Genomic DNA, 21,183 nt, shown 5'->3' on the forward strand with positions numbered 1-21,183 from the left:
GACAATATTATCAGCTCCACTCAAGCCTTTGCTTTTATGGCCTCTGGTGACCTTTGCCCTCACACAATGGAAGCTTCATCTTCCTTCACAGTTTGGAACATGTCAGATTGTATAACAACAACCATGCCATTTCCACCATCTACATATGGTTTTTGTCAACAATCCAAAAGTTACAGTTAATTTCCTATCATCAGTCTGTGAAGATACAGTGTTTGTTGTTTTTTTGTCTGACGTGGAGAAGATTTTGGCTCAGACTCAGACAGGAGGTATAAAGCTCAGACAGACCTCCACTTCATGTTTACAAACAGGATGAATTATGGCCTCAGTAGTTTCTAAGTGAAGCGTTAGTCCAGATGGACTGTGGGAGTTTTTCTTAACCCTGCCCTCCCTGTGACTGGTTCACTGGCTGTCACCTAGCAGTTGTTCATTAACATATGGAGGACAGGTAGACCAGCCTGTACCAAGGTGGAGGATTATTGATCTCACACTTTCAGTACAGGAACAAGTGCTGTGAAGACACTGATTTCTGATTTTTGTGCCTTCTCTTTTGTATTTAGTAAAAGTCATTGTTGTTAACATTTAGTTTTGTTTTTCTGGATTTTGGACCATCATTCAGGAGACAAATTCACTCACTGCTCAGTCACCAAGGAGCTTTTTTCACTTCTGTTTTTTTCTGTTTTCTGTTTTTGCCATGGAGATTATCTCTTCAGAAAGACAAATGTAGCAAACTACACCTGTTTTTTCTGTTTAACTGAACTCAGTTATATATTTTTGTCATGTAGAAACTGCAGAAAAGACAGATTTCTCAGAGAATAAGAACTTCTTGAAAATCAAGATGTACAGCTCACACAGTTTTCTTTACTTGGGGGTGCTGATAATGGCAGTGGTCGCCAACAAGATGCTTGATGACTGCATAACAAAAAAACCTCTGTATTCTATGAACGTTGTGCTGCTGGAGGACAACACATATGCGTGGAGTCGGCCTTTTGTGGAGGCAGCTGTGAAACAAGCTATAGCAGAGGACAGTCTGAAGAATGCTGCGCTTGGTATGGTTTCTAAATTACATTGTATGGATCCTATAGATAGTAAATGTAAAACATATATCTGGCTGTCAGGTTGCTCTATTGTGATTCTTAATGAAAGAAGTTTTAAGGACATGACCAGGTGTGTTTAATCAACTAAGAAAAAAAAAAAGCTTAAAGAAAAGCATTGAACAGAGAACCACAGACGCCAGGATGACTGTGGGAGTTTTTCTTAACCCTGTCCTGTTACTGTATAACATATGTCTGAGTGAGATTTAATTTAACCTAATTTGGTCAAACTGAGATCCCCAATAAAATTTAAATGTTAACAAATTACATTTCTTAATACAGCTTGTAGAGAGATACTGGATTGTATCTCTTAAATTTTGATTCATATTTTTCCCCTCACTTACTCTTGTCAGGTTGAATCATTTGATACTTACTTATAAAATAAAATGACATGTTTTGGTACTTGATAGATTTCAATGTACATATTGTAATAAAAGAGCAATAAACCATTAATTGTATCTAAAATCATAAAGTGGCAGGTTCTCTAATATCAAAAAGTGCTTGATCTACTCATTAAATATCATAAACTGGAAGCACTTGGAGAGCGCAGACCTCCTCAAAGGCAGATCAGTGGCCCCCCCACCCCCATCACCACCAAATTCAATCATTTGTTCCTTGTGCCAGTATCAACATTTCCTGAAATTTTCATCCAAATCCATCCATAACTTTTTGAGTTATCTTGCACACAGACAAACAGACAGACAGGCAAACAGACAAACCAACACCGACAAAACCATAACCTCCTTGGCGGAGGTAAATATCAGTGTCTGACTTATTCTCATAACTTTATACTACGCAAAATTTTCAAAAAGTAAACAGAAGAATGTTGTCCTTAATGTTTTGAGACAAGCAAAAAAGATTATCATAGTAAAATGCTAGAGGGCAATAAAAGTAATATAAAAGAAATGTGGAAAATTTTAAACACAGTAATAGGAAATAAACTTGCATCTACAAGTCTGCCTAAGCATTTCGCTAATGGCAAGGATGTTACAGAGAATACAAATGAAGTAGCCAATGAATTTAATTCTTTTTTTTGTAAATATTGGACCCAATCTTGCAAATACAGAATAGAAACAGGATGAACAAATAACCACTGGTTGGAATGGAGGAAATAAAGTAACTCAGTCCATGTTCCTTGATGAGGTGAGTGAAGAGGATATTAGATCTGTGGTCCCAAAAGTAAAAACAAGACTTCTAAAGACAGTGATGGAATTGACATGATTATCGTAGAAAAGACTATTGATTGTATAACGAAGCCTTTAAGCCATATTTTTAATCTTTCCTTTTGCAAAGGAGTTTTTCCAGAAAGAATGAAGATGGCATAGGTCATTCCAGTTTAAAGCAGGAGATAAACAGAACCTGACTAATTACAGACCAGTATCTTTGCTGTCACAATTTTCTAAAATACTCGAAAAATTATTTGTGCAAAAATTTGATTCTTTTCTTGAGAAAAACAATTTGTTAAATAACAGTCAATATGGCTTTTGAGGTAACCATTCCACAGCTCTAGCATTAATGAACATAACAGAGGAAATCACAAATGCAACAGGTAACAAAAAATATACTATAGGAGTATTTATTGATTTAAAGAAAGCATTTGATACGTTAGATCACAACATTTTAATTTCAAAATTATTTTCATATGGTATAAGAGGAGTTGTTTTAGATTGGTTAACAAGTATTTACACAGCAGACAATAGTATATACAGTTTGCTGGGAAATTGTCTAATTGTTTAAAATTGAATGTGGAGTTCCACAAGGCTCTGATCAGGGGCCACATTTTTAAATTTATATTAATGACATATGTGATATATGAAAGATAATGCAGTTTATGGATGATACAAGCTTTCTTTGTTCAGGAGATGATTTAAAAATGTTAGTACAGAAAATAGAAAATGAGATAGTTCAACTCAAAAAATGGCTTGATATAAACAAATTATCGGTGAATTGGAATAAAACTAAGTTTATGGTGTTCACAAATAGAAAAAAGGAAGAACATATTTCATTGTCTATTAATGGTGTTACGATTCAGAAGGTTTCAGAAATTCATTTTTTGGGTGTAATAGTGGATGATAAATTAACATGGAAGCCACATATTGCTTATGTAAAAAAAAAAAAAAGGTGTCTAAAAATATTTCTTTATTGAGTAACGCAAAATATGTCTTGGATTATAAAGCAATGAGAATTTTATATGGTTCACTTATTCTGCCATGTTTGAGTTATTGTATTGAAGCATGGGGCAACACTATATGAGTAACACAAAGCCATTTTTTTATTACAAAAAAGAACAATAAGAATCATGTATAATGTTAATTTCAGGGAACATACAAATGAGTTTTTTATTAAATCAGGATTATTTAAAGAAGTTTAAAGAGTTAGCTGAATTAAGGACATTGCTGATTGTGTTTAGAGCGAGAAACAGACTTTTGCCTGCAAATTTGCTGAGATTATTTGTTTTAGTATCACAGGATGAAAAACATAGAAGGAGGTTTAATTTTAAACAGCAAAGGGTAAGGACTAAAGAATAGAGAAGCTTTATAAAAGCATGTAATGAATAATATAACTTATGGATTTTGGATTTGTTTTATTTGCTTGGACTATCATGTAAACTGTTTACTGTAATAGCTGTGACGACAGCCTATCTGATGTAAGCAGATGTTTCAAGAAAGGGGCAGGTATTATAAGTTTTCTTCATCCTGCTCCTTTCCAGTCATTTAGATTGGAATGAGTAAATTAATAAAAAATGAAATGAAAATGAAAATATGACTTTAGTTTAAGAGATTTTTAGAAACTTTTAATTCTTCACCACGAGTCTAATCTAATCTCAACAGCACAGAGAGATTAATGAGTTTATTTTTAATATTATTAACTCTTATCTTCTTTCCATGACTCAAGGATTAAACTTTAATTTGACGGCTAACTACAATGGATTCAACACCACCGTGTACAACCGGCAGGGCTGTGGGAGCAGTAGCTGTGAGGGTGTGGCAATACTCAAGAAACTACATGTGAGTCTGCCCAGATTATATGAAAACATGGTAACGGGATGTTCTCGTAAATATATTTTATGACTGCAAATAAAAAGCTTTAGGACTTCCTTTGTCATCCACAGCTAAAAGCAGCAGGTTTAGATTATGTGAAGTATTCTGGGAAATCGCTATAATGGTTTATTTCTGCAGGAAAAGAAGAAGTTGGATGTGTGATGCTTGGTCCTTCCTGCACTTATGCCACCTTCCAGTTAGTAGAGTAAGTATAACTCGAGGTGTATTTAATCACATGCAATGCCTTAATACACTGTTCTTGACTTTTCATGTCCTGTTATCAGTGAAGAAATTGGCCTGAAACTGAGTATTCCTGTCATCTCTGCTGGAAGCTTTGGTCTCTCGTGTAACTATAAGCCCAAACTGACCCGAATCCTGCCTCCGGCGCGCAAGATCTCAGACTTATTGCTCCATTTTATGAATGAAACCTTAGATCCAGTCAAACCTCACCAGTGGCAGCAGGTCAATGTTTACAAGAAGTCGACCAATGCATCTGAGGACTGTTTCTGGTGAGACCACACAAGTTGTAGGTCACACTGACAGAGCACTCTGGCATATGGGCCTTTTTGATTTAATCCATTTGCTTTTGCCACAGGTACATCAATGCACTAGAAGCAGGATCTGCCAGCTTTGCATCAATATAGAAAGAAAAATGCTGCGTGGGGAGGAAGAACTGTTTAAAGCTCTACGTGATCCTAAAAGATACAGTAACAGTAGGTATTTTCTTCAAACAGTTTCATGAATTGACAAAACCCTCCCTGGTTGCATATGTATGTCAAATATTATAGCTTGTCTTACTGATTTCAAGTTGATTCCCTGGTTTTTATGTTGACATGTTCAGCTATTTTGGTCCTATTTAACTCAAATCTAAGACCAAATACTAGTTTATTTAGAATATCATTTAGTACAAGTTTTGAACAAGTGGTTACTGGGCAATGTTCTCCATTCAGGACTTTAAAAAAAAAATCCATTGACTTTTTTTTAGTTGTGCTTCGATGTGGTTAACATGGAAAATGTCTAACTTTAATTCAAGTATCAGGTCAGAATACATCATTGTATAAAACTTGCTTAATAAGCAAACGAACAGTGGTTCACATGATGAACATGTTGCATGCCAAACCTTTCCAGTTTTTCTTCACTCTAAAGGACACACAATACTGTCTGAATCAACTCCAGCTTTCTCATTTTATTATAGTCAAAGTGATTTGTTCATTTCAGTTTCATCCTATGTGGGGGCAGTAATGACATAGTTTCAATAAAGAAAGAATTCGGACCAATCGACCCAGACATCATTTTCATCCTCCTTGATATCTACAAGTAAGTCTTGTCTATTTTTTTTGTCAAATAACAAACCAAAACATCCTCCTGAGACCCAGTGAGTAAAAGTTTTGGCTTTTTTACATAACATAATTGCCTTGATTTGAAACAGCATGATGCAACAATTTTTTCAGATACATTTTTTCATGGAATGTCTGCTGCAATGGACTGTTTCTTTGTTTTGTTTTTTAAGTAAAGCTCTGAAACTCTTGTCTGCTACAGAGAACAAAAATGCATTGCTGTGTCTCAGATGGATGTACATTGAAATATGACATTTTGAATGTGTGGAAGTAATTCTGGATATCTTCCTTAGCCCTGAGTATTATGACAATAAAACATCCATGAGGGAAATGGAGAACGTCCTGGTGATCACTCTGCCACAGAGAAACTACAATGGACCAAGTCCATGGAATGACACGGTGAGCTGCACCTCTGATGAATACACAGCATCATGAAGGAAAACAGGTTGCTGATTTATCTACCCTCTGAATCTTTTTCTTTGTTCATTTATTTTTTTCAATCTAATGGCCAGATAAATGACTATGTGGCTGGGTATCATGATGGAGCTCTGCTGTTTGGAAAAGTGTTAAGAGAGAGGATGCTCAGTCAGCGTAACAAAGGGTCTGTTGATATTCCGCTGAGTGACAACCCATTTGCAAATGTCTCCTTTGATGGTATGTATGATCACTGATAACCCAAGGCTAGCAAGACAATAGGAGGTAGAATCATAATGTAAAAGAAAGTTTACAAACATTAACCAAACACTCAAACTATAAGCAGAGGTGAAGAGGATACTGCCTGGATCATTGAGTGCTACTGTGGGTCAGCTGTGTACTGACTGAACAGATAGCTAAAACTGAGGAAAGGCCACTAACATGTATATGACATTAATGACCTGGCCAACAGAGCTTTTTTCACAGCAGGTAAAGCACAGCTGTTCCTGAAAACATTAACAATGACCATTCCATTTAGTTTCTCCAGAGACCTTTTGATTCAAGTGGGTCAACATGAACAATTCCAAGACTTTAAAGTGTAACATCTAGATGTTATCCAGCCATTTAGAATGATGCAAATTATGGCTGTGTGCATTCTGCTTTAACAAGCTGGAATTTCTGCTTTGAAAAAGGTGCAGAACAATAGACGGGATGGCATCAACATGAGCGTTGTAGTTTACATTTGCTGTCTAGAAAAAACTGCAGGACAAAAAGAGTTACATTTATGAAATCTGTTTAGGCATTTACCATTTATCCTTTTGTAGATTTTGCACATTTTAATACAAGCAAGATATTTACCAACAATAAAATAAGATTTTTAACCATTTCCCATCGCTTCATATGGAAATCAACCGGTCAGAGAGGATGATTTAGATAGGTTATCTATCACAGTGAAGATTTACTTGCCTCTGTTTATAGTTCATTTATTGTTGCCTGGTAATCTAGGCTCATGAGTTGCTTTGAAAGCTCTACTGTACACAAGAGCAAAATATGACTGTCATAGTAAGATCAGCTGAATTGTACAAAGAAAAGAAACAAAAAACAAAAAAATGAAAGAAGGAACACTTAATGTTCATTTTTTAGATTTACTTGTGAAAGGCAACTCCAAAATCTCTGTAAATTATCCTGTAAGGCTTTGGCTTTGGACACTTGTCAGAGTAAGTTATTAAACATACATTTCTCCATTATACAAAGTGAGAATTTGCTAGCTTTTCTTCCATCATATGAAACTGAATTAGACATTACAGACAAAAAGAATGGATTTCAGTTGACATTTCTTATAACAATATGAACAAAGGCTTCGAGAGGTTAATGAATGAAAAATGAAGCAGAAATAGAACCTTAAAACTAAAATAATCTTTGACTGTACTAACTATAAATTACAGTACTGTTCAGTTTTGGGCCAACATTAAGTTTGTTGGTTTTGTAAAGTTATAATGACCCCACATATGGATTTCTCAGTCTCTGTATTAAGATTCAATCTGGATACATGGGAAGGTATGTACAGCAGTGAAAACAAAAGCTTCAGGGAAAAAACAGCATCTGTAAACTGAAGTGGTTGTATTTAGTGTGGCCTCCCTCTGATGTTTTATACCAGGTTTCACTGAACACATGTCAAATGTTTCTGTTGCTTCTTGTCATGGGGTCAGAGGTCATACTAAATAGTGACTTCAACCTTTACCTTTCATTTGGTTCAGTTTTTGAGCATCTTTTAAGGCTGGGCACATATTCCCTGTATTTTTTGTTGTATCTGGAAAAAAAGAGAATGAGAAATAAACATATATGCTAATTTCAACCCTGCAAAAACAACATAGCTAAATGTCACCCAAGACTTTTGCACAGTGCTGTACTGTATACCTTCTGTAAAAAATGTCTGCTGATAATGAAAGTGATTGTTAAATGAAGCCCTACATGTTTGATTAAAAACATGTAGGGCTCATGTTCTCAAATTCGTGAAATTATAGATTCAGCTTAGTTTAGTTGAGCTTAGTTAAAATATAAAGGCCACAGTTTACTTTTGTGCCATGTGATTTAAATGCAAATTCTGGAAAATTCTAAGTACATCATTTGTTTTGTTTGTTTGCACTGTATGTGTTTGCTGTAACCAGGCAGGGTGGACACTATGTGCTCGATGAATACGGTGACAGAGATGCCAACTTCTCCATCATGTACACATCAAAAGCCACCTTTGAGGTGAGGCAGCTTTTTATTCATTCATATTTTGGGACTAACATATTTTTCAGCTGTCTTTTTGTACAAACACAATTCCTAGAAAAGTTTTCACATTTTCTAAGATTCTCCAATTAGCAGGTCAGTCAGTAACAAGTGAAAAGTTCATTATCAGCCATAAATGAGCATCCACCAATGGATCTTTCTTTACCAAGATGGGTAAATGGGAGAGAATTATCATTCACTTCAAAAAGAATATGTCAACGCTCAACCATTAATTATACATAATATGGTGAAAAGATAGGATAAAGCGGGTTCAGAAAATGAAATGAATGAATGAATGAATGGTGAAAAGATTGAGTCTGAGGCAATCCCAGTGTGTAAAGGTTATGGATGGAAACCACTGTTGAATGTGCCTGACCTTGACCCTCAGGCAGCATTGTATGAGAAACGGTCATCATGAATCTAAATACTCGGTCTCAGAAGGACTTTGGAAAACTGTTGTCACTTCCCATTGTCCACATTCAGCATAGAAACTTTGCAGAGTTCCCTGGACCTGAGCTCATGTCAGATGAATTGAAACACAGTGGGAATGTGTGGTGTGGTCGGATGAATCCATGTTTTAGCCTGTTACTAATGAAAGGTAGAAAAGCAGCATCTGAGATGGTCTGTGACTGCATCAATGTCCATAGCTGACCTGATGGGATCGCTGATATGAAGGCATAGATTGGAGTTTTATGCAGACATAAAGTGTAAGAACCAAAATTCCACAGGTGTGACAATTTGTGTCTGAAGTTCATAACTGATTGAAAATAGGTCACTGTGACTCTGTCCCAACTTTTGTGGGAGTGGTGAAGGTGTCTTTTCTTCTTCTTTTTTTTTTTTTTTTTTTTTTAAATCTTTTTTTTTTATTTTTAAATACAGTTAAGTCAAGGTTACGGTTCAGTCAAATTAACATTTTATCTAGAACAGGGGTGTCAAACTCATTTTCTTCTGGGGGCCACATTCTGCCCAATTTAATCTGAAGTGGGCCGAACCAGTAAAATAATAGCACGATAACCAATAAATAATGACAACTCCAAATTATTTTAGTGCAAAAAATAACAGTTATGCCAGTATTTACATTTACAAACTATCCAAACAAAAAGGATGTGAATAACCTGAAAAAAATGAAATTTATTAAGAAATATAAGTACAATTTTATCAATATTATGCCTCGACATATCATTTATACATATGCATTAAAGATCAGATCTATAAAGGCACAAACATTTAGTAACAGGCAGAATATTGTGAAAATTGCACTTAATTTTCTTCATTTCTTCATTTTGTTCAAGTTATTCACATGTTATTGTTAAAGGATAGTTTGTTAATATAAACATTTTCATAATTTAATGTTTTTTGCACTAAATCAAAGCGAAAAAATTGGTGTTGTCATTATTTATAACTTATAATGATATTATTTTGTTTATTATTAGTTTGATGCCCTAACTTGCACTTTGCAAATCTATCCCAAGGGCCGGATTGGAACCTTTGGTGGGCCAGTTTTGGCTCCTGGGCCACATGTTTGACACCTGTGATCTAGAAAATATCACAACTTTTCTGGAAACACGGTTTGTACATAAAAGAGCCAGAGTAAATGTAAACCTGTATTCTCATATTTTGCCTTTGCCTCTGTCTATTGCCAGTATGAAACCCTCTTCGTGTTTGACACTTCAATAAATGAAACCACAGTGATAGACACAAATCCTGTCCTGTTCTGGAAAGACAATCATCTGCCTTCTGACAGACCAGAAAATCGAAATGGTAACAAATGTAGTGATTTATACTTCATTGTATTCACTGACTGATTTGTCTTTACAAGAATGAAAAACTTTCAGATAGAGTAAAAATAAGATGAATTTAGAAATAGAGTGAAAGCTCCAAGGACTTTCCTGTTAATGCAGCTTTTGTGTTGGTGTTGTGTGTTTTCAGTTCTTAATCTGCAGGATGTGATTTTGATCGTTCTGAGCGTCAGTGTTGTGGTGGTGACAGCCATCGCCCTCATCTTCTACAGGTAAACAATGCCCAACATCATAAAACATCATAAAGACCAACTTTTGATCTTCCATGTTTCAGACTAAATGTTGAAAACAATTTGTACCTCAATCAACCTTTGTGCTTGTGTATCCTGGTGTTTAAAAACCATTAGGCAGAACAGAAAAGAACGTCTCATGCAGAAGAAGTGGTCTCACATTGAACCTCACTTGATAGGTCCACTGGATGAAAAAGAGGTTTATCTGAAGGTACAGAGCCTTATCGATCAGTTATTTATGCATTTTAAATATATAAATCCAAACTTTTCACCCAGCTGCTGATAAAGAATCAAATGAGACTAACATGGCAGCGTAACATTAGATAATAAAATAAAGAGAGTGAGACAAAGAAGTTAGAAAAAGAAGTAAAGGGATGAAATAGATGCTTAAAGAGGTTCTCACAGTGGTGTATGTGGTGTGTAACAGATTGATGAAGATAAGAGGAAGGACAGCACATACCAGACACATCGAGGCCGCTATGACAAGAAGGTGACAATATTTCCACTATAAATCAATAAATTAGTAAAAAGACAGAGATCAAGAAAGATAATGGATCATAATATTGAATGTTTGTTTTGTATTCATTAGCCTGTGATCTTGAAAGAGCTGAAACACACAGATGGAGACTTCAGTGAAGACCAGAGGATTGAGCTCAATACTGTAAGTCAACCTTGGTGTTATGATGTAGCATGAATGTTGTGTAACTCTGTCACGTCATAACAGACACATGCAATAGAATAGAATAGAATGCCTTTATTGTCATTATACATATGTACAATGAAATTGTAAGGATAATTGTAATGGATGTGATGGATCTGTCTTGTCAAATGTTTACTCCTGACAACATATGCCAGTGCTGCCTCTATAATGTTCTCTGTCTCTACCTTTTCTCTCCCATGACTTTATGTTTCAGCTGCTACGGATTGATTACTACAACCTGACCAAGTTCTACGGCACAGTCAAGTTTGAATATGGTGTCTTTGGGGTGTTTGAGCTCTGTCAGAGGGGCTCCCTTCGGGTAAGCATCCCCCTCAAAAAAACACACAATCCCACAGCCATTAAATTATTTACTGTGTGTTTTTGTAAAGAAATGAAGATGCTGGATGTTTTTTAAATCCGAGATCCTTGATCTTATGCATCTGTTCATACAGTATAATTTATAAAGTTTGTTACTTTGCAGGGATAAGGGATTTATTTCTTGCTTAGGAAGGTTAGGATGTTTTTGCTCTATTTTATTATGAACCACTTCACAGAAATAATACCTCATATTATTGCATATATGTGTTTGAAGACAGATTCATCACTGTGTGTGCACAAACCTACAAGCACATTCAATCAGTCTTTTATCAGTTCTATTATTTCAGATCTACTATTCAGTTCTGTTATCACGACAACTGTTAGTTCTGTTTATTTGGTGAAATCATGTTTTAAAACCCAACAGAGAGTAATTAATATAGTAATTATATGTCTATGACTTTATTTGGTTCTTTTCTATTATAATGTTTTTTTTTTACCTGTTGCTATGATTCTGCTGCACATTTCTCCATTTATTGCGACAGTGCCCATATCGTGTCAGCTGCCATGACTGCCCCAGACAAGATCATGACTAACGTGTTTTTTTATGACAGCGTTAAGTGACGTTCTTTCTTCACTGCTCACAATGACTCTACTGTTCATTTGATAGATAAGGCCCGGGTAGTTTAAAGAACATAGATAGTGTCCGTGTGTAATCACACACGCACAGATTAACTCATTATTAACAGAGTGCAACATCTAAGCAGGGTACCAGAAGTAATAAACATCTTATTTTTTTTTATAGTACATTCTGAATGACAGGATCTCCTATCCTGATGAAACCTTCATGGACATGGAGTTCAAGATATCAGTCATGTATGACATAGCAAAGGTATTGTTTGTTTTGAATCCAATTTTTTTTTTTTGGAAGTATGTCATTTAATTGTACATTTACCATGGAAAAAATACTGATATTATGTAAAATTAGAAGGGATTTCACTCTTACACAATCATTACTCTCCTCCTTGTTTATACATTCTATAGGGGATGTCATATCTCCACTCCAGTAACATAGGAGTTCATGGCCGACTCAAATCCACAAACTGTGTTGTTGACAACCGCATGGTTGTTAAGATCACTGATTTTGGCTGCCACACCATCCTAATCCCAGCAGAGGTGAGGCGGAGTTTGTCCTGAAAACATATGAACAGCCTTAAGTCCAGAACTACACCTGAAAAACATGGAAAAATGACATTATGGTTGGCATAAATCTCTCTCCTCCTCTCCTCTCCTCTCCTCTCCTCTCCTCTCCTCTCCTCTCCTCTCCTCTCCTCTCCTCTCCTCTCCTCTCCTCTCCTCTCCTCTCCTCTCCTCTCCTCTCCTCTCCTCTCCTCTCCTCTCCTCTCCTCTCCTCTCCTCTCCTCTCCTCTCTCCAGATCTGTGGACAGCCCCAGAGCATCTACGTATAAATGGCGTGTCTCAAAAAGGTGATGTGTACAGCTATGCCATCGTTGCCCATGAGATTGTTACGAGGCGATGTCCATTCTACACACAGTTTTGCTCTAACCGTACAGGTATGAACATGATTTACTAAGATGAACTGAGTTGTTTCTGCAGAAAAGAGCCTTTTTTCAGATTAAGTACACAGTAATTCAATTTTAAGAAAAACAGTAGTATAGTAAATGGAGTTTACCAAGCTTTAAGTTTAATCGTGCATCCTCTGATTGGGCTGCTCCTTACTGTGCTTATGTGAATGATATCAATCCCTGTAGAAAAGATCTACAGAGTTCAGTTCCCAAGTGAGAGGGGCATCTTCAGACCTGACCTCAACTTTGATGGTGCATTAGAGAGGGAGATAGAGCGAGAATCGCAAAACAGCAAAAAGTAAAAGTGCTCCAAGTGGGAATAAACACTGATTCTTCTTCTGATTTTTTGTGCCTATACAGTTGTATATGCTCATAAGAAACTGCTGGGATGAAGACCCAGAACGGAGACCAGATTTTAAAAAAATAGAGATGACTCTGGGGAAGATTTTCAGGTATGTCAACATGAACGTTGCAATTTCCAAAAGATTTTGTTGGGATTTACTCTTATTTTTTATCTTATTAAGTCTGGTTTAGACCAGCTCTAAATGCAAATTGTCATGAGATAACTAAAAATACAGAACATTTGATTGATTGATTGATTGATTGATTTGGTCTAAGCAGCTTTAAATAGGGTGGTTACTCATACTGAAGGCTGGGACAGGAGTTGGCCATACAATGAGAAAAGTTAAAAGTTCACTATTATATCTCATTTGTAATACTGGCAGAGGTGTAGCTTACTTAAGTCAAAATTTTGGTTATCTATGCTTTTCTGGAGAAATTATTTTTCAGCCGACTTTTTACTTCTACTCCTTATATTTTCACGCAATTATCTGTACTTTCAACTCCTTACATTTTAAAATAGCCTTGTTACTCCTCTTTCATTCCGGCTTGTCATCGTTCAAATAAAAAAAGAAACTATTCAGATGAATCGTGCCATCCAGATAGAGTGAATATGATTGTGGTTGGATGAGAAGTATAACATATACCATTCCTACACCCTATTGGTTTGTAAGCGATCCATCACACTTTTTGCACTATTACAATACTTATAGGCAGCTAGTCACCATATCTTCCGCTCCATGAAACACATGTTCATGCTCAGTAGTGCACATATATGGTTCTTTAATACATTTGCATTGTACTAAAATGCGTTCATTTTCAGTGGTCATATATGTAGCTGAAACAAGTAGCCTAGTGCATCCCAAATTTTCAACATTAACATTTTTATAACATTATTGTCATTATGGCCTTTAGAAAAATGTTATTTGGGGAGGTGGGTAGTGCACTATAGGCCCCTGTGGTGTGGCCTAAGCTTTTGTCCTAATGCCATTTTCCCACCTTACATTTACTTTTATACTTTAAGTCGTTTTGAAACCAGTACTTTCACACTTTTACTGGAGTAAAAAAGCTTGAGTTGATGCTTCAACTTCTACAGAGGTCTTTTTAAACCCTAGTATTTATACTTCTACCTGAGTAATGCATGTGAATACTTTTGACTCCTCTGAAATACTGGACTGTAAAAATCAGGTTTGTTTAGCTATCTATATGTCCATTAATATGAAAGTTTTAAAGCACAAACAATAAAAAGACCACGTGTACAGACTGTGGCATCCACATATTTCACGTTTTTTTTAAAATTTCAGTTCTTTTATAATGACTGATTCATGTAAAACATAGTAAAAATAATGATGATGATGTATTTTTCCTGTGAAACAGTAACCTGCACAACCAAGCCAGTGAGACATACATGGACAACCTGATCCGTCGGCTGCAGATGTATTCCAAGACTCTGGAGAACCTGGTGGCAGAGAGGACAGCTTTATACAAAGCTGAGCGAGACAGAGCTGATCGCCTTAACTTTATGCTTCTTCCTGGGTACATGTGTTAACGTATTATAGTATAGTATATTACCATGCCTTTCTAAGTAAATGTAAGTGTAATAGTGTCCCTGTGTCTTCTCAGGCCAGTGGTGCGTTCACTGAAGGAGACGGGCCGAGTGGAGCCAGAGCTGTTTGAGGAGGTGACCATCTACTTCAGTGACATTGTGGGATTCACCACCCTCTGCCACTACAGTACCCCTATGGAGGTGGTGGACATGCTAAATGACATCTACAAGAACTTTGACAGCATCCTCGATCACCATGATGTGTACAAGGTACTGAATACATTATAATAAGACATCAGTGTTCACTGTTGTAGTCAATAAGGTCAGAGGCCTGAAGTTTGGTAAGGTTGGTATAATTGGCTGGTTTTTACTAATTGTTCTATTCATTCATTGTGTGTCAGGTTGAGACAATAGGAGATGCTTATATGGTTGCATCAGGTTTGCCCAAACGCAATGGTGACAGGCATGCAGTGGACATTGCCCACATGGCCCTGGACATCCTGGCATTTGTCGGGACTTTTCAGCTGCAGCATTTGCCTGGTATTCCACTGTGGATTCGCATCGGTGTCCATTCAGGTAACTTTTTTTCTCTCTTTTTTTTTTGTGATTCTAAATATTAGCCTCCTCCTTAGCCCCTCACTTTTTCAGTTTCCCTTAGGTTACAGTGATCTGGTTTCCATTTTGGAAATTTTGTTTCCGTTTTACCTCTTTCCTGTGACGTTACTGACATCTAGTGGCAAAAAGTAGGCACATGTTTCACAGTGATCAAAATATGACCATGCATGGACTTTTCAATTTTCACCAGTTATAAACCTTATGCAGTAATGCTAACCCCTCTCTTGGAGGGCATTATTTTATGCACTTGAAAATATATACGGTACAGCAAAAACAAAAGATAGCCATCATAATAAAGAAGTTGGGAAGGTAAACAATTATGAGGACATTACAACCTTTTTGTTATTCTCTAATTTTCTTTATAAATTGTATTTATTTGTTTTTGTTGTATGGTATTTTATGTCTTATAGCTTTGTCCATGTCCATGTTATGTATGCTAAAGTCTTCTGTATGATGTACCTCTTGACATAAAAATACTTACTGCAAATAAAGCTCTTAAAATATCATGCATAATGTTTTACAGCACGTGGAATATCCAAATAATAATTTATATAGTGGGATGCAAATGAAATAAAGGAGATGCACAGGAGAGTAAAACTGACAAATGTATGATTAATCTTTTGTAAACATGTGAATGTGTTTGTAGGACCTTGTGCAGCTGGAGTGGTAGGGAACAAGATGCCACGATACTGTCTTTTTGGTGACACAGTTACACAGCGTCACGCATGGAGTCCACAGGCCTACGTAAGACACCCCATATAGATTATTTGTTCAATCATAATCCTGGCCACCAAGGTACGGCAAGTGATATCTGAGTGAAACTGAAGTGTGGATTTGAATCTGACTGATCTGTTTCATGTCGTCATCTCAGCTCTGAGAATTCATGCGAGCCAGTCCACCATCAACATCCTAAAGAGGACAAACTGTAAGTTTGAGTATGAAAAGAGAGGAGAGACGTATCTCAAGGTGAGTTGAAAGCACATAAAGGCTTTTTATGTCGATAACATAAGTACAGTGCCTTCATATTTCATTTTCTGATCCACAGGGCAAAGGAAAAGAGATGACATACTGGTTAACTGGAGTAAGTGGAGGAAGATACAACCTACCACACCACCACAGCGTAAGTAATAAAGAGAATGACATGTAGATTTACATCAAAAGAACGCACATCCTGTCATACTTATAAAATTTATACATATATGAGGTGAACTGTGTGCTTCAGCCTCAAAACAACTGGAGGTGAAATGTATGGTTTGGGTGAGACTGTAGTTTGAATAAAAAGCAACACAAAAATCAGTAGCTACAAAATATTGAGAGGAAAATCTCAAAATAAATATATGGTATTAAGTGAGAAATATTTGGCTTTAAAATCATGTCACTAATTAAGTGACATGATGAAAAATAATCCTCTCCTCAAAAAATGGAAAAGAAAACACCACTAGTTTTACCTAGAAATAGTATTTCTAGGTATGTTTTTGAGTAAAATTAACATTTTTGTTTATTCTAGGAACAACTGACAACGTTTCTCCCCAAATAAAAATATAATAATTTAGAATATATAATTGCAGAAAAATGAAAATTGCTCAAAATGACAAAAAAAACATATACACAAATATTTTTAAAAAATCTAACATGGTCTAATGTTTTACTTTATGAGCAGTTTTGAGAATCAGTGTTTGGGCGTCTCCATCAGTCCTTCTCTTTGTTGATTGTCTTTAAACTTCTATTGTTTGGTAATTTTATCACATTTCACTGGTTATCAGTGAGATTCAGATCTGGAAATTTAGAGTGGCCACCTAATTTTCCCATATTTTCATATGTCAAATTATACAAAATTGCATAATTATATTTCTTTTTTCCCTTGGAGAAGGACTCGACCACCACACACTGTAATTGGTGCACCTCTACAATTTAGTTTGCACAATGTTCCTGTTCTTGACATGCTCACTTGATTCTTGCAAACCACATTACAAAAATGTTGGAACATGGAAAAACAGATAGAATGCAATGATTTGCAAATCTCATACATTTATTCAAAATCAAACACAGAAAACATGTCAAATGTTTAAAATGAGATAATGTGCCATGTTAAGAAAAAAAAAAAAAAGATAATTGTTAAGTTAATGGCAGCAATGTGTCTCCAAATAGTTGGGACATGGCCATGTTTACCTCTATGTCGAATCCCCTTTTTCAGTTCCATCAATAAATATCTGGAACTGAGAAGACCATTATTGGAGTTTTGACAAAAGCATGTTGTCCCACTCTCATTTGATATTGAATTTGACTGCCCAGCAGTCTGAGTGTTTTTCTTTTCATGTTTTTAATATTTTCAATTGGTTAATGGTTTGGACTGCAGTCAGGCCAGTTCAGCACCCGTACTCCTCTACTGTGAAGACATGCTGTTGTAATAGCTGCACTATGGTTTAGCACTGCCTTATTGGAATATCCCAGGCTTTTGATGGAAAAAAGGTCATCTGGAATGGAGCAGGTGTTTGCTTTAAAAACCGTTGTATACCTTCAGCTTTGATGGTTCCTTTCCAAATGTGAAAGCTGTCCATTCCATAGACACTAGTGCACCCCCATACCGTCAGAGATGAAAGCTGATTGGACCCTTTCCACTTAAGTCTGGAGGATGTGGTGCCTATGGTTTCCAAAAAGAATATTACATTTTGATTTGTCTGACCTCAGAACAGTTTTCCATTTTAAATGACCTTTGTGTTTCTGGATTATGTTCACATATGACTTCTTCCTTGCATGATAGAGTTTTAAACCTATACACAGTCTTGAAACCATTTAGCTGTTGTTAATTACAGCTTTTCATGCATGCTGTCATGTCTACATCCACATTCTAAAATTAATATTCTATTCATTTCATCAGAGAAAACTTCCAGCGGCTCAGCAGGACTTGGCAGAGATGATCGTGTCCATTTAGTAAAACTCGGGGAGGGCACAGAGGGCTTTGAAAAGAGGAAGACCCTGTCCACCAGAGTGCGTCGGAGGGACACTAACAGTAGCCTGCAGAGGGATGGTCCACCAGAGTACTTCCACCTGGCTGTCACTGACAACCCCACTACCTACCTGTGATTCATAGAGGAGCTTTCTGTACAATATAGAGTACAGCAGAACCTGAGAGAGAGGACTGCTGAGTCCATTCATGGTGAAGAGGGACAGTAGAGCAGCAGTGGGACAGTCATGCATCTTCTAATGGTAATATAATGACAAATATGCCTGCTACATGTTCTGAAGCCCTATCTTTACACATTGAACTACATGAGCTCCATATATTACAACATTAATCTGCTTGTTTTTTACGTTTGATAAAAGGAAAAAATCCACCATCATTAAAACAGGATATGAAATACTGCAGATTTTCAGAAGAGTACTAGTAAATACTGTAACGGGAACTATTTTTGGGGTGGATTTTCATTTATAATTTCCTCAGATAAAAATGGTATTGACTTTTAATACAACATAACTTATTGTAATTTGTAAGAACATAATTGATGACCCACCCCTGACCTTTGGACGCTGAAACCATGTGGATGTCAGTACAACGACTTTTTTGCAATGTATGATGAAGCCACATCATATAGTCTGTCCATGTTTTACATCCATCTGAGAGTGACTCAAAATAGTGAGAGAAGGTATTGGCTTGATTTTACTGTGAACAGTTCTCCATTTGTGTCTCAATGCTGTCTGTGGAAGCTCATTGATCAAGACATTTGACAAAATTATTTACCGTGTAATAGCCTTTTCTGCTGCTAAGACAGTGAATATTATATTCCATAAAAGGCATTATATTATATAGTCATATATTAGGAGCTCTGACAACATTTCTCCCTCATAGTAGAAGAAGGCTACCTTGTTTTCAGAGCACCAGAAATATTTACTATGACGTGACTTTTTTGTTTTATTAAATGATGGCATAAAAATTCTGAGTGGTTTCTTGGCTTGTACCTTTGGAGTATTAATGGTATAAAATACAAAGTTGTGCACATTATCTTCAACAGTCTAAAGTCTAATATTATGCAAAAAAAAAAACCAAAAAAACCAACATGTTTGAAAAATAAATGTATCCAAACAACAGACTGGAAAACCCACCACACACCCACACAGATCGCTACAACAGTTTTTCGTTGTCACTAAGGCAGTGCCCCCCAGCTCTGTGGCAGGAAGTGGGATTGTGTGTTCTCTCACTGCGCTACATGTGGGCAACCCCTCGCTCCCCCCTCTCCCGACATGCTTTATGGGGTCTCTGCATGCAGTGAAGCCCTCCTCTGACCTAAAGCCGGTTTGGACCCCAAGGTGCAGGTGTCTGCAGAGCGAAGAGGCCCCTGCTGCTCCCTCTGCCTGGCCGTTGCTTTCTACAGGGAGCGCGTGCTCTTTTTCTGTTTTCTGAAGAGGCTGCTGAGCTGGTCCTTCCTCCACTGCAAAACACAACACCATAACATGACTGTGACTGAAACTGATGCAAATATTAAATACTGTGTCATGAGATCCTCTACAACACCTTGGACCTCAAATGGAGCTTCAGTTCTAACCACATAACATGTTGTTAGATTTATGGCATATGTTACTTTTGATTCTGGGTGATTTTGCATGACACAAACGAAATTTCAAGAAAGTTTAAATGAAGCCTTGTTCTGGGCAATGAGTCTTACTTACTTACTCTTGTTTTCATAGAAAAATATCTCAGTTTCTTTAAGCGGCAACAAGCTATATACATTATAATCCAGCAGAGGAACAAGATTGTTATCATGATTTCAGTTTATTAGTATTAAGTCTGTCTGAAATCTCAACTCTTTAATAACAAACAAATTTTGGCATTTGGCTTCGTATATAAGCTTTTTTTCTGTGTCTTTTGTTCTAGCAAAAGTACCCACTGGAAGATGTTTTATTTTTGTTTGGTTATTTTTGTTTAATGCAAGACGATATAGTTTCATTAAAGAACTCTAAAATCTTCCAGGGTGTAAGGATGTTTTGGTAGCGGATGAGTCTTGAGGCACAAACACCATCCCTCCAAGAGGCATTCCCTCCTTTGGTGTGTTGGTTGATGGCGATGGAGGGCTGTGGTCCAACTTATCAGTCGAAACACTCCCATCAGTGTTCAGTTTGGGTTAGGATCAGGTGTGACGGACACAGCATATGTTTCACATCATTTTCACATCTTATCAAATCCTGTCAGTGACTACTCATATGTATGAGGCATCCATAGATATTACCTCCAAATAGATTCAGTGTTTTAATTTGTCATTGTTTCTTTCACAAAAACATAACAGAATAAAATGTTTTTTGTAAGTTCGGAAAACATCCTTAAAACATTATCAGGTTCTGCATTAGACCACATGTAAAACAATGATGTACTACATTTTGCAGCAACTAGCAATACCTCACTAATCTAGTTATTTACATTCCTCCTCCTGTAGATAAAGGTCTTTTTGACAGATAATTTAGTCAGCGAGGACTAACGCATGCAGGGGCATCTTCCTGTTAAAGAGTACTGCAAGTCCTTAGCCGTAGCATTTTAATGTTGTTACTTTCCGCCTGCACTGATCCAGCATTCCACAAGACTCAAACATTTCACATAATTTAATCTTTTCGTCTAATATAGGCTCTATTACCGCAACAAGGTTGCTGATCATAAACTTTGCTGCGTTTAGTCCTGTTTATGTGTTTTCAAGGTTGCACATGGGTCTAATTTATCCTGCCTTAATCAACGGATGTGTGTTGAGACCAGAATAGCTGGTAAGAGGCCTGGCTGACCCATGGGACGCCTGACAAGAAGAGAACAGATACTGTGAGTTTCTAGTGTGATGAACGTCACACTTCATCACCTATCTGCCTGCAGCCCCACTTCCCCCACACTTCCCACAGATGCTCACGTCTGCATGTCAGA

General features: G+C 36.7%; 1 pseudogene; it reads left to right on the forward strand.

Moving 5' to 3' along the window:
* The first annotated feature begins 835 nt into the window (after window positions 1-835).
* On the forward strand, window positions 836-16,434 carry LOC115424853 (heat-stable enterotoxin receptor-like; annotated as a pseudogene).
* The last annotated feature ends 4,749 nt before the right edge of the window (window positions 16,435-21,183 follow it).

Source organism: Sphaeramia orbicularis, chromosome 8 (assembly GCF_902148855.1).
Source record: "Sphaeramia orbicularis chromosome 8, fSphaOr1.1, whole genome shotgun sequence".
In the NCBI taxonomy this organism is placed as follows: Eukaryota; Metazoa; Chordata; class Actinopteri; order Kurtiformes; family Apogonidae; genus Sphaeramia; species Sphaeramia orbicularis.